Source organism: Rhinatrema bivittatum, chromosome 2, assembly GCF_901001135.1.
Source record: "Rhinatrema bivittatum chromosome 2, aRhiBiv1.1, whole genome shotgun sequence".
Classification (NCBI taxonomy): Eukaryota; Metazoa; Chordata; class Amphibia; order Gymnophiona; family Rhinatrematidae; genus Rhinatrema; species Rhinatrema bivittatum.
The window spans coordinates 650,305,530-650,318,300 of record NC_042616.1 but is presented as its reverse complement, the minus strand read 5'-3'; the positions used below and the strand labels follow the sequence as shown (position 1 = coordinate 650,318,300).

General features: G+C 44.5%; 1 protein-coding gene across 2 annotated transcripts in view; it reads right to left on the bottom strand.

The window, feature by feature from the left end:
- The window catches only part of NKAIN3 (sodium/potassium transporting ATPase interacting 3), a 1,185,646-nt gene that overhangs the window by 242,065 nt on the left and 930,810 nt on the right, over positions 1-12,771 (bottom strand). The gene's annotated exons all lie outside the window — the stretch shown is intronic.

The window sequence follows — 12,771 nt, the reverse complement described above, 5'->3', positions numbered from 1 at the left end:
GTGGTTCTATGTCTCACACTACATGTGAAACTGGCCCCTAAACCCTGTACCACTACTAACACCTCACTTTGACCTATCAGGTGGCCCTCATATAAAGATATAAATAGGTGCACACAGTGCAGCCCTCTCACTCTCTCTCTCCCCCCCTGCCTCCCTCAAGCCTAGAAATGGCCAAAATGCAATTCCAAAAATGTATCACTAATTGTGTTATGGCCATATCGCACAGCTTAACACTACAGAAAAAGATGTAGTTAAAACCATACAATAGCATGTTTTATGCTATTGCACAGTGCGATATGGCCCCTAGTTTTACTAATTCCCACCCATTACTCTTCCCCAATCCCGCCCACCCCAAACATTTGCATTCGCACTGTGCGGTACAGTGTTTTTCACATGTGATAATGCATTATCGCATGTGAAAACACCTTAGGAAGGAAGGTAGGATGTATGACCCCCTAAGTTAGTTGGATACATACCGATTTTCAGCATTATTCAGCTAAGAAAGCCAGATATTACTTTAGGAAGGCAAAAGAGCAGTCCTAATGTTATCTGGATAAACTTATCTGGATAACGTTAAGATAGCAGGGTATATTCAGTGGAACACCCATGCAACTGAATATCCCATCAAATTTAGCTGGATAAGTTTATCTGTCTAACTTTCCTAGCCAACCAGCAGCTTAATATGGACCTCATAATGATTAAAAGAGGCTAAGGCTAATGTCCTTTGGTATTTTCATGAAATGGAGGGCAGATAAGGAGAAAGGAAGGTTGAGGGGGGAATTGTTTCATTGTATTAATATTAATGCTGTAAGCCTGGGTGTACAAGAGTACACACACTCATGGCTTACATTGTTTGTATTGTTTGAAAAATAAAAAGGATTTAAACATAAAAGAGGATAAGAAATCATCATTCTCACATGGAATGTAATAATGTCAGTTGTCATGTTATTGCTATCACCAATATAAAAACAATATATGACAACATATGCACAGCAATTTAAATGAAAATTCTATTTTTTTCCTCTGTAAAAATGCTATAAAAAGCAAGTTTGCTTACCGTAAACAGTGTTTCCGGAGATAGCAGAATGAATTATAGGGGTGTGCATTCGTTTTGAACGCATATGTAAAACGCAATTTATTTTTTTTTTAACTTAAAAAAGTGATGAGGCGCAACGATCGCGATTTCCAACTTATTCAAGTTAATAAGTTGGAAATCGCGATCGTTGTTCCTAAATAAACACTTAAACCCCCCACCCTCCTGACCCCCCCAAGACTTACCAAAACTCCCTGGTGGTCCAACGGGGGGTCCGGGAGCGGAGGCGCGGTGAATCACGTGACGTCGGCGTCACGTTGGAGTGACGCGGACGTCACGTGATTCACCGCGCCTCCGCTCCCGGACCCCCGCTGGACACAACCGGAACTTTTGGCCAGCTTGGGGGGGTCAGGAGGCTCCCCCAAGCTGGCCAAAAGTTCCGGTTGGGTCCAACGAGGGGTCCGGGAGCGGAGGCGCGGTGAATCACGTGACGTCCGCGTCACTCCGACGTGACGCCGACGTCATGTGCTCCTCACAAAGGAATACAGGAATGGCTTCCTGACTCCCCGCTGGACCACCAGGGAGTTTTGGTAAGTCTTGGGGGGGATTAAGGAGGGTGAGGGGTTTAAATTTTTATTTAGGGAACCAGTGCACGTATGGACATAGCCTCAACTTATGGAATTCTACATATGTCCATATTGACCGAAATTGACCCTCACCTTCGATTTATGGACTTATGAACATAAACTTTTTGTCTGCACATCCCTAATGAATTAGCCATGCTGTCTGGGAGCGTTGCGACCGGATCAGTAGGCGGAGTTTCTCAAAGAGTACAGAGTTTTGAACTCTGTACAGCTACGTGGCGAGGTTCCCGCGCGATTGCCGATTTATCTCAGTCTCTTGTTACAAAGCGAAAAAGTACATAGAAAAAAGATAGATTCTGTTAATGTGCAGACTGTCTAGGGAGGTGGGCCGTGAACACATGGCTAATTCATCCTGCTATCTCTGGAAACACCGTTTACGGTACGCAAACTTGCTTTTTCCAGCGATAGCAGGCTGAATTAGCCATGCTGTCTGGGAGTCCCAAGCTCCCGGGTGGTGTCCAGGTGCTTTGTTCTTTAGGTCAGGACACTACCCTTTAAATCAAAAAAGGTAGACAGTCTTATTTAGGTGAAATGGTTGATAGAATCGCTGAACCCATGGCTGCATCAGAAGAGCTCTGCTGTTCTAGACAGTAGTGTGCTGTAAAAGTGTGGAGAGAAGGCCAAGTTGCCGTTTTGCAAATGTCTATCAGCGGAACGTTTCTGAAATGTGCAACTGACGTTGCTGTTGCTCTAATTTGGTGTGCTTTTGGTCTTGTATTTAATGGAATATTATGCTTATTGTAGCAAAACGTTAGATATTGGGACAACCAACTAGAAAGAGTTCTCTTGGAGACAAGTTGGTTTGTAGAATTTGGGTTGAAGGAGATGAACAGCTGAGATGGTCTGGATTCAGACTGTGTTCTTTGTTTGTAATAAGCCAGTGCTCTCTTACAGTCTAAGGAATGGAGAAGTTTATCTCTGCATTCACATGAGGCTTTGGTTTGAAGACTGGAAGAGTAACGGACTGGTTGATGTGAAAGGCTGATACCACCTTAGGAAGGAAGGTAGGATGTGGCCTAAGTGTTACTTTATTATGAAAAAATTCTAAGTAAGAAGAGTAGTGAACAAAGGCTTGAATTTCGCTTAGTCTCCTTGCTGATGTTACCGTCACCAAGAATATTGTTTTCCAAGTAAGGTATTAGACATGACAGGATTCTAGAGGTTCAAAAGGAGGTAACATTAATTGTTCCAGTATGATATTGAGATTCCATGGAACAGGTGGCTTCATGACTGGTGGTCTGAGATGCAGGATGCCACCGATGAATCTGGAGATTAAAGGGTGTGCCGATGCATGCGATTGATTGAATAGACATTGAGCAAGAGAGAACAGGGTTTGAATCCTGTCTTGTGGTAGGTAAGCCCTCTGTTGCACTGTATTGATGAGCGCCCCAATGAACTGTAGAATCTGTGTTGGTTGCAGATGGGATTTTTCATAATTGATTATGAATCCCAACGTCTGAAGACAATTGATTGTTTGGAATGCATGTGTCTTTAAGATAGTCGGGTCTGAGGCTATCAACATCCAGTCATTGAGATAGGGAAAAAATCTGTATCAAGAGCTGTCGGAGATGAGCCACCACCACCGCTAAGCATTTCATGAATACCCTCGGGGCTGAGGAAAGGCCAAAAGGTAGAACCTTGAATTGACAGTGGTTGTTCTGAATTTGGAAGCAAAGGTAATGCCAGGAGGAAGGATGCGTGGATATATGGGAATAAGCGTCCTTCAGGTCTATGGAGCATAGCCAGTCGTTGGGTTGTAGAAGAGGAAAAATAGTCTTGAGAGATGTCATTTTGAATTTTTCTTTTTGAAGGTGTTTGTTGAGGTTTCACAAATCTAAGATTGGTTGAAGACCTCTGGACTTTTTTGGAATGAGAAAATATGGGGAGTAAAACCCTTGATCTTTTAATGAGATTGGGATTACTTGAATTGAGTTCTGCAACTGTAGAGTGACTAACTGTTTTTGCAAGTCTTGGGAGCATTGTGATGTATTCCTTAGAGGGGAAGCTTGAGGGACGGTTGGAAGAGCTAGAAAATTTAATCTGTAACACTCTTTTATGATATTTAGTACCCAGCGATCTTAAGTAATCGCCTCCCAACTGGCATAAAAGTGTTGAAGGTGGCCTCCTATGCAGTGCGGTGGAGGTGGCTAGGGGTAGCTAAACAAGATGAGTTTGTTGTGGAGGTGCTGCTGGAGTTTGTTTTTGAACCCGTGGTTGGCATGAACGTCCATGTGAGGGATGAGCTTGTAGTTGGTAATGCTGATAGGGATAATACTGCGATCTATACGTGTTGTCTATACGTGTTGTAAGGTTTGAAAGGTGCCCTTGCATAAGGTCTTCTTCTAAATGAAGGGTAGAATTTTCTAGAAGAAGCAGGAGGGTCTGTTGATGATGTCAAAGCTTGAACTGCAGTATTCTGTTCTTTCAAAAGGGTAACATTTCCCCCAAATTTGTTACCAAAAAGATTGTCACCCAGACAAGGTATATCAACCAACTTGTCATGGACATCTTCACGCATTGAACTAACTCATAACCATGCCATTCGCCATGCTGCTATTGCCATAGCTGAAGATCTAGCCGATGATTCAAATGATTCATATACCGAACACAGTAAATGTCCAAGACCTTCCTCCATGTCTGTAAATGGCTGTGGTAAGGAGTTATCCGAAGCCACACATACAGGACGTAATCTCTGAAGACATTCAAATAGGTATTGGATTTCGTAAAATTGAAGGTGTTGGATTTTTGTGGCTAGCATGGACAAATGGTACACCATATGGCCAAAATCATCCAGTGATTTATGGTCTTTTCCTGGTGGTGAATTTGCGTGGTTTTGATCTTTTGGCACATAGTAGTGCAGATTCTACTACTACAGAGCTATGGGGTAATTGAGTGGACTCATAGACCATGGAATTTCTCATCCTGTATTGTAAGTCTGTTTCCTTGAAGCAGCTGTGGTGGTAAAGAGTTTCTCCCACATCTTGTGCAGAACCACATCTAGTACAGCATGTGGTGGTAGAGCTGTTGGCTCTGGCAGCATTTCAAAAATCTTTAGAATCCCGAGAACCTCAGCACGAGGGTCAGGAACCTTTCCTGTTTCAATATTTAAGAGAGATCCTACATTTTTGATTAATTTTGCAAAGGATAAATCTTCTGGAGGAGAATAAGGTTCTGGAAGGCCCTCGGGAGGATCTTACAGAAATCCTGTAGATGAGGATGGTGACGACGTAGACCATTGTGAGTGGGGGGAATCCAGTCATTCTGTAATTGGGATCGGTTCTTCCAGTTGACTTGGAGGTGGAAAAGTTGGTATTTGTCGCGTGGAGGTTGGTGAAGATGGACCTGGGATCTGAGGATGTGCGGCCTCCAGATCTTGAAAGAAAGTATTCAAAGCCAAATAAATTTGTAACATCGCCGGGGTATGTTGTGAAAGCGCTGGAAGTGACATTGAAGGTGGGGGCAGCGCTCCCAGAGACAAGTCTTCAGAAGGTCGGCACGGTGCTGGAAGATGGAGTGAATGAGATCTAGTAAGAGAGGACCAACCCAAATGAGAACTATCAGCATCTGAAGAAGCATGATTAGAGTGTAAGACCACTTCTACGTCAGAGTCTGTTCATGGGGATTCAGACGTTTGGAGATGTTTTGTTTTTGCCTTTTGCTTGGCATGGTGTTGGCCTCGTAGTGGAGCCTGTGTAGAGGCAGATGGTGGAGCTGTAGGTGGGTCGTGGTGTTTTGCATGTTTTGCATCACCATGCTGGTGATGTCTGGAATGTTTTCGTTTGCGAACCTCATGATGAGATGACCCAGACAGAGATACCGCTCTTCCAGATGCACTATCCAACGCACCCTGCATCGATGCGTCGTGTTTTGATGCGCCATGCGCCGATGCATCGTGTTTTGATGCGTCATGCACTGGCTTCGGCCTCAATGCACCATGCGTCGATGCGCCGTGCGTCGGTCTCTGCGCCAATGTGCTGTGCACCGATGTGCTGTGCGCCATATGCTTCGGCCGCCTTGATTTCCTATGCTCCGAATGCTTCGGCGTCAAGGAGCAGGAACGAGCGGGTACAGAGCCCTGTGACCCGAGCGGCGCATGACTGGACTTTTTCCTTGAAGTACTCGAGGCCTCGACCTCCTTCCGTGGTCCTGGTGGTGGTACCGACCTGGCCGAAGCACCCTCCAGCGATGCAGATTTTCGTGCTAGAGTTTTCTTAAGTTTCTTCGCTAGGCCCGGTGAAGAGTGAGGTGAACATAGGCTTGCTATTTTTCAGCGAGCTGTCTTCGAGCCCAGGGCGACATCCTATCACAGTCTCGGCATGAGGCTGGGTCATGCTCCGGGCCCGAACAAATATAACAATAATTATGTCCATCCGTTATGGACATAATTTTCCCACATCGCTGCCAATAGAGACAGGAGAAAAATTTGAAAAATAAATGTGAAAAAAATGAAGAGACGAGTGAAAAGAAAAAACCCCGCGTGCAGTCCTGCTCGCAGAAATAAAGAGACTGAGGTAAATCAGCAATCGCGCGGGAACCTCACCGTGCAGCCGTACAGAGTTCAAAACTCTGTATTCTTTGAGAAAACTCCGCCTACTTATCCGGTCACGATGCTCCCAGACGGCATGGCTAATTCAGGCTGCTATCGCTGGGAAATTATCTAATACAACTGTAAAACAGATTTATAAGGACTGGCAGAAAATAGGAGGCAATTTGCTTTTAGTTTACCATTATCCCTGGTTTTTATGAATGACTAATCAAATACAAACTCCCCACTGTCCCGAGTGGAAAATACAATGTAAACTGAAAAATCTGTAGAAACAAAGAGAATCAGTAGTTGGAAAAGCCCTTTATTTAATAATGCCCGACTCTGGCCGAGTTTCGCTCTCTTACATAGAGCTGCCTCAGGGGCAATCAATTAAGACAGGACTGATATCTGCAAGGCCAATGTCACAATAACATATGTAAGCTCATCTAATACCTGTGAAGAGTACTAATGCGAATGTTTGTTGGTTGACGGCACTGACTGCAGACTTCGTTTGAATTGCTATTGATGACTGCAGACAAAATACAATTGGTACTCTTCACAGGTATTAGATGAGCTTACATATGTTATTGTGACATTGGCCTTGCAGATATCAGTCCTGTCTTAATTGATTGCCTCTGAGGCAGCTCTATGTAAGAGAGCAAAACTCGGCCAGAGTCGGGCATTATTAAATAAAGGGCTTTTCCAACTACCGATTCTCTTTGTTTCTACTGCTATACAGCCAACTGGATCGGCTTCCGCTTTGCTTCTTGGGTCCATAACTGAAAAATCCGGTAATTCCACCCTCCTCTCTTTTATAAATAATACTTGTTCTGTGTGCATTCAAACTAGAACAAATAATATTAATATGGAAAGGACCGTCATAACAAGAGCTGATCCATCCTATAGCTCATAGAGCAACTATCATGTTGCCATGCCCTTAAATCTTATAATCATTGGTCCCACATTTCTTATTTTTATAAAAGTTTTTCATTATGTAATTAAAAATTTTCTTATAGTTTTTTATTATATGATTGAAAGTTTTTTCTTATTTTACTTATGTTGATGTTCCGATCTTGGCAATATTACCGTACACTGACTCAGAAATATGCTCGTTCTCCAGTCTTCTTGTTAACATCACTCGCGGACCATCTTGGAGCATTCTACACAGTCTGGGTTTCAGAAGACTCGCTTCCTTCCTCAGGAGTTGATTCACTTCGCTTCCATGATTTTTCCAGTTTCAGTGGCGTTTGACATCACCCAATCTGACTTTAGCAATTTGGGTGACGTCAGATGCCGCAGAACCTGGAAAATCATGGAAGTGAAGTGAATCAACCCCCAAGGAAGGAAGCGAGTCTTTCAAAACCTGGACCATGTAAGGTGCTCTAAGATGCTTCACGAGTGATGTTAACAACAGGACTGGAGAATCAGAGTCTTTTGGAGTCAGTGCATGGTAATATTGCCAAGATTGGCTGTGATAATGTGGTTATGAATTCAATGGCTGTGCTGCATGCTGCCATCAGGGAGGCCCAGATTCAATTTCCGAGACTGCTTTCTGCTGCTTGTCTAGTGGGGACTGGGAATGCTGCAGAGTCAAAGTTCATACCCTCAATAGGGGATGGGGAGATGGAGGGGAACAGTTTGCCAGAAGTTGCGAAATGCTCTCATTCAGTGCACAGTTTCAAGGTCCATTTGTAGCAAATTCCAGCAGGATCTTTAGTCAGCAGCCTCCAGCTATGGGCAGAAGATGTAATGAATAGGCTAGCTTGTGTCGGGGAAAGGGGCATTAAAATGGGAGAAAATGCACTTTGGTTGCAAATGGAAGTTCTTGTTGTGTCTGTTGGTTCCTGATGCCCTCTCTCCGCCCTCCTTACCTCTTTGGCGCCTCCCTCTTCGTCCGCGGGAAGATTGGCTGCCGCAGTGTCCTTCTGCCGAGGTCCTCCGGCGTCCCCGGACTGGCTAGACGCTGCAACCCGCCATGGTTCCTGGAGGCCTATGGGTGCACGCGCGGCGCGTCCCCGACTGAAGTACCAGTGAGCGCGAACATTGGGGGCGTCCTCCTGAGATGACGTCACCCGCGACGGATATATAAGGTCTTAGAATTTGCTAACAGATTGAGTTAGCAAGGGTTCGGGTTACTCTACCTAAGCTACTCTGCCTCCTCGGACTTACCAGGGGTACCCATTCCTTGGGGACCTCGCTCTCTCCTTTGTTTTTCAGGTGACAGTCTGGAACCGGTACTCGCTCCTCGTTCCCAGACTTGCTCCGTATTCTCTTCTGCCTGGAAGTCATCACTGCCAACTACATCAGTGAGTTACCATCGCTCTCTCAGAGCTTTCCCTGGAACCAGGTACTCGCTCCTCGAGGGCCTATACATTCCAGCTCCTGGGCTTCTATGAGACATTGTGTGAGTGTTACCATCAGGTTCGGTACATGAACTCTGCATACCCTGCCTACTCACTATATTTCAGTTTTTATACAGTTCAGCCTCCAGGGATCGCTGTTCCAGTATCTGAGGGACTACAGCCCAGCCAGGCATTCCAGCTCACTACTGCCACCACTGGTGTTTCAGTATACTGTCTAATAAAAGAACTAGTGTGTCTGTCTCCTAACTCTGAGCCTGACTGGTGTACAAATTAGCATGTACAATATAAGATGTAGAGCCACCCAATCCAAGGAAAAGGAAGCAATGGCACTTATATTCTTGAAGTGATGCACTATAAAATTTAAAAAATAACCTAAAGTTATATCTATATTATATCATCAAATCAATAAACCATCAACAGATTAAAATGAAAAATAAACATGAAAAATTAAATATTAAAAAAAAACAAACAAAAAGCAAAAAATAGGGAGGAAAAGGTGAAGGAAATAGGAAATAGAAAAAAGGAAACAAAAAATAGGTGGTAGGGTGGAGGGCAGGAGGCTAGTGGGAAGGAAGGGTGTGGTGGGACGGTTAGGGTTTGGGGAAGGAAAAAGTAAAGTGGCTAAGAAGGAGGAAATAGTAGAATGGGAAGGTATAGGGAAGAAGGATAGAAAGGGAAGAGAATGGGGAAAACAGTGAGGGAAAGGGAAGAGAAACTGGTTAAAAAGGGGGAAGGGGAAGGGAGAGAGGAAGAAAAAGAAAAAAAAGGAGGAGAAGAAAAAGAACAGGAAAAGGAAGGGAGGGGAGGGGAGGGGACAGGGCTGGAAAGAGATGAAAAATGAGGAAAAAGGGAGAGGGGAGAGAAGAAAATAGAAAGAGATAAAACTAGAAGGAAAAAAGGGGAAGGGTTAAGGGAATAGTATGTGCATATTTGTTATAACATTTTTTTCTTTGATTTTGGCTAAATATTTGTACATGTCATTTTATCTTTCTTTTGATTTTTGTATTTTTAGGTTATTTTTTTAATTTTATAGCTGGTGTGTCACTAACAGGATGTGGAGAGAAAACAAATTCATTTTCATTTCAGTTCATTTTTGGGAGGTTTTCCCCCACGAATTTCTATTCATGGATTGCTTGATTCGTTTTATTCATGTGAAAAAAAACAAATTAAGCAATTAATTCCCCCCACCCCCCAAAATGGCCAAAACATAAAAATGAGCCCTCCTTCCCACCCTCTTGGAAAAATGCTGGTGCCAGGATCTCCCCCTAGACCCCACTTACCCAGTCTGGTGGGGATCTGCCTGTACAGACTAGGCCAAAGCCTCAGTCTTGCATAGACCGAGGCAGATCATTGCGGCCTTGGCCTATGCAAGGCCTAGCCTTCAGCCTAGTCCTAGGCCTGATACCAGGGCCTCAGCCGGACCCTGGACCCAGTACCAATGCAGCGGCCCAGTCTGGATGTTGCTATAGCCGGGATGCCCAGGACCACCACGCTGCTGCTTGACACAGACTCTGGTCCCTCCTAGGTGTACACATGTGCACAATACCATTTCTTAGCGACCCCGCAGTGGAAACCTGGTTGCGGCATCTGAAGATGGCATCAGCCCAACTGGTCTATTTAAACCTCCCGCACTGTCCAGTAGATACCTCAGCATCAGGTCCTCTTGCATTGTCTGCAGTGGATGTTGCTACTTGTCATTCCTACTTGTCTCTGGTCCTGTTCCTCATCTCCCTGCCTTGTCCAGCCCAGCTCCTCATGCTGTCCTGTCCCCAGCCTTATTTGTCACCTCATTGTTCCAGTCCTGTCCCCTATCAATCTGTGCCCAGGTCTTTGCCTCTCCTCTCTGATGGATTCTTGGTTCTTACCACGGCTTGAATTTAACTACGCTTGATCTCTGCCTGCCTTGACCCCTGCCTGGACTTTGACTTTTGGATTCCACCATGCACTCATTGGGACTTTATCTAAGTCCTGCTAACCCCAAAACCCAAGGGCTCAACCTGCAGAGTAAGGGGTTGGTATGAGAGAAGCAAAACCTAGTCCTAGGGCGTGTTCACCTGCTGTCAGAGTGGACCTAGTAGATTCATCTGCTAGGCTGCATCAATCATGCCCCACTCCAAGGGTTCACTCCCCATGACTGATGTGAAGCATGGCCCATCCTCTTCAAGTATATTGAATATTAAGGACCGGATTTTAAAAGCCCTGCGCGCGTAAATTTGGCCGGATTTACGCACGCAGGGCACTCGCGCGCCGGCCCGTGCATAGCCCCAGGAAGCGCGTAAGTTCCGGGGCTTCATAAAAGGGGTGGGAGGGGCGTGTCCGGGGCGTGTCCTGGGTCAGGGAGTGGTTCGGGCGGGTCCGGGGGCGTGGTGCCAGCCCAGGGGCGTGGCCGAGTCCTCCGGACCAGCCCCCGGGTTGGGTGATGGCGCGCCAGCAGCCCGCTGGCGCATACAGATTTACACCTGCCTCGGGTACGCGTAAATCTGCCGACAAAGGTAGGGGGGGGGGGTTTAGATAGGGCCAGGAGGGTGGGTTAGGTAGGGGAACAGGGGAAGGTGAGGGGAAGCAGAAGGAAAGTTCCCTCCGAGGCCGCTCCGATTTCGGAGCGGCCTTGGAGGGAACAGGCAGCGCGCGCCGAGCTTGGCGCGCGCAGGTTGCACAAATGTGCATCCCCTTGTGCGCGCCAACCCCCGGATTTTATAAGATACGTGCGGCTACGCGCGTATCTTATAAAATCCAGCGTACTTTTGTTCGCGCGTGGTGCGTGAACAAAAGTACACGCACGCGCTGTTTTTGAAAATATACCCCTAAGTGTGTGTATGGAAATACCTCTCATTTCATTTTGTCTTTTTTTTTTTTTGTTTGCTTTGTTAATGTGTTAGCACCCTAGTATGTTAACGCAATTTAAGAGAACACTAATATGCAGAAACAATTTTTTTTCCTATTTTGGATTAAAAATGACACAAAATGAAATAAATGTCATTGGTGGTTTCCAGAGCATTTTAAACAACTGCACCTCCTTATTAATTGCAAGCTTGATAAATACTGGATTCCTGAGGGCAGGGGAAGTCAGAGCAGTGAGTGTACATACAGACCTGAGATTTTTGACTGTCGGTTTTGATGGGCCTTCCACTAATTGTAGTGTAAAATTCCAGGAATGTATTTTTTTTTTTTGCATATTGTAATTACATTAGTATGGTGCATTTTATTTGCCTGGCAGCAATAACCATCAACTTGACCTGTGTGCTGAACATAGTAAATATGAGACTGTTGAAAGGAAAATTTGGCTGGTAGCACATTCACATAAAAAGATTATGTAATAAAAACACATCTCTACCATATGGTGCTAAAAATATTTAGTATAATCTACCGTACTATACAAGACTGGATGAAATATCACTATGTAGGCTTCTTTTTTTAATCTCTATGTCTAGTCTCACTGTTAAACACAACAACAGTCTGCCAAGTGAAGAAAGCTACAAACCCATTCAGTTCAGCCTTCCATCAGTAGAATCCAGTAATTTTATTTACTCATTCACTTGACCTTGCATTTTTCCTCATGCACAAAATAGAACAGCATTTCAACTGCATTCAAATATTTCCCTCTTGATACCATCTTGCCTCCATTTCTCTTTCTTCAGCCTTCTGTTCAGTCTGCTTTAGATTTTAGGATACAACTAGAGTGTCTTAGTTTATGAGGGTAATTTTCAGAATGTTTTACATGAGTAAATTGGTGTTTACCTGTCTTAAAATGCATTCATACCTACATTAAAATGTCTCTATGCAAATGCTAAAAATCTGAAAAGTAAGACTGTAGAGTGAGAATGGAGGGCACTAAAGGAAGATTATAGACATAATGGGCACCTTGGAGATCTGGTGGAAGGATAACCTATGGGACACTGTGATACCAGGGCACAAATTATATTGACATAACAGGGAAGAAGGACCTTGTGAGACCAGGGGACTGTGCATCTAAATGGCAGATTAAATTTAATGTGGAGAAGTGAAAAGTAATGCACACAGGGAAATAAATCCCAATAATAGGTTCACAATGATGGGTTCTGTCTATTTTGGTTTTAAACTGTTCCATGTTAGGAGTTATCCCTCAGGAAAAAAGCAGATAGAATGCTAGGAATTGTTTGGAAAGGAATAGAGAGCAAAACTAAGAATATTATAATGCATTTGTGTAGATCCATGGTATGACCACAC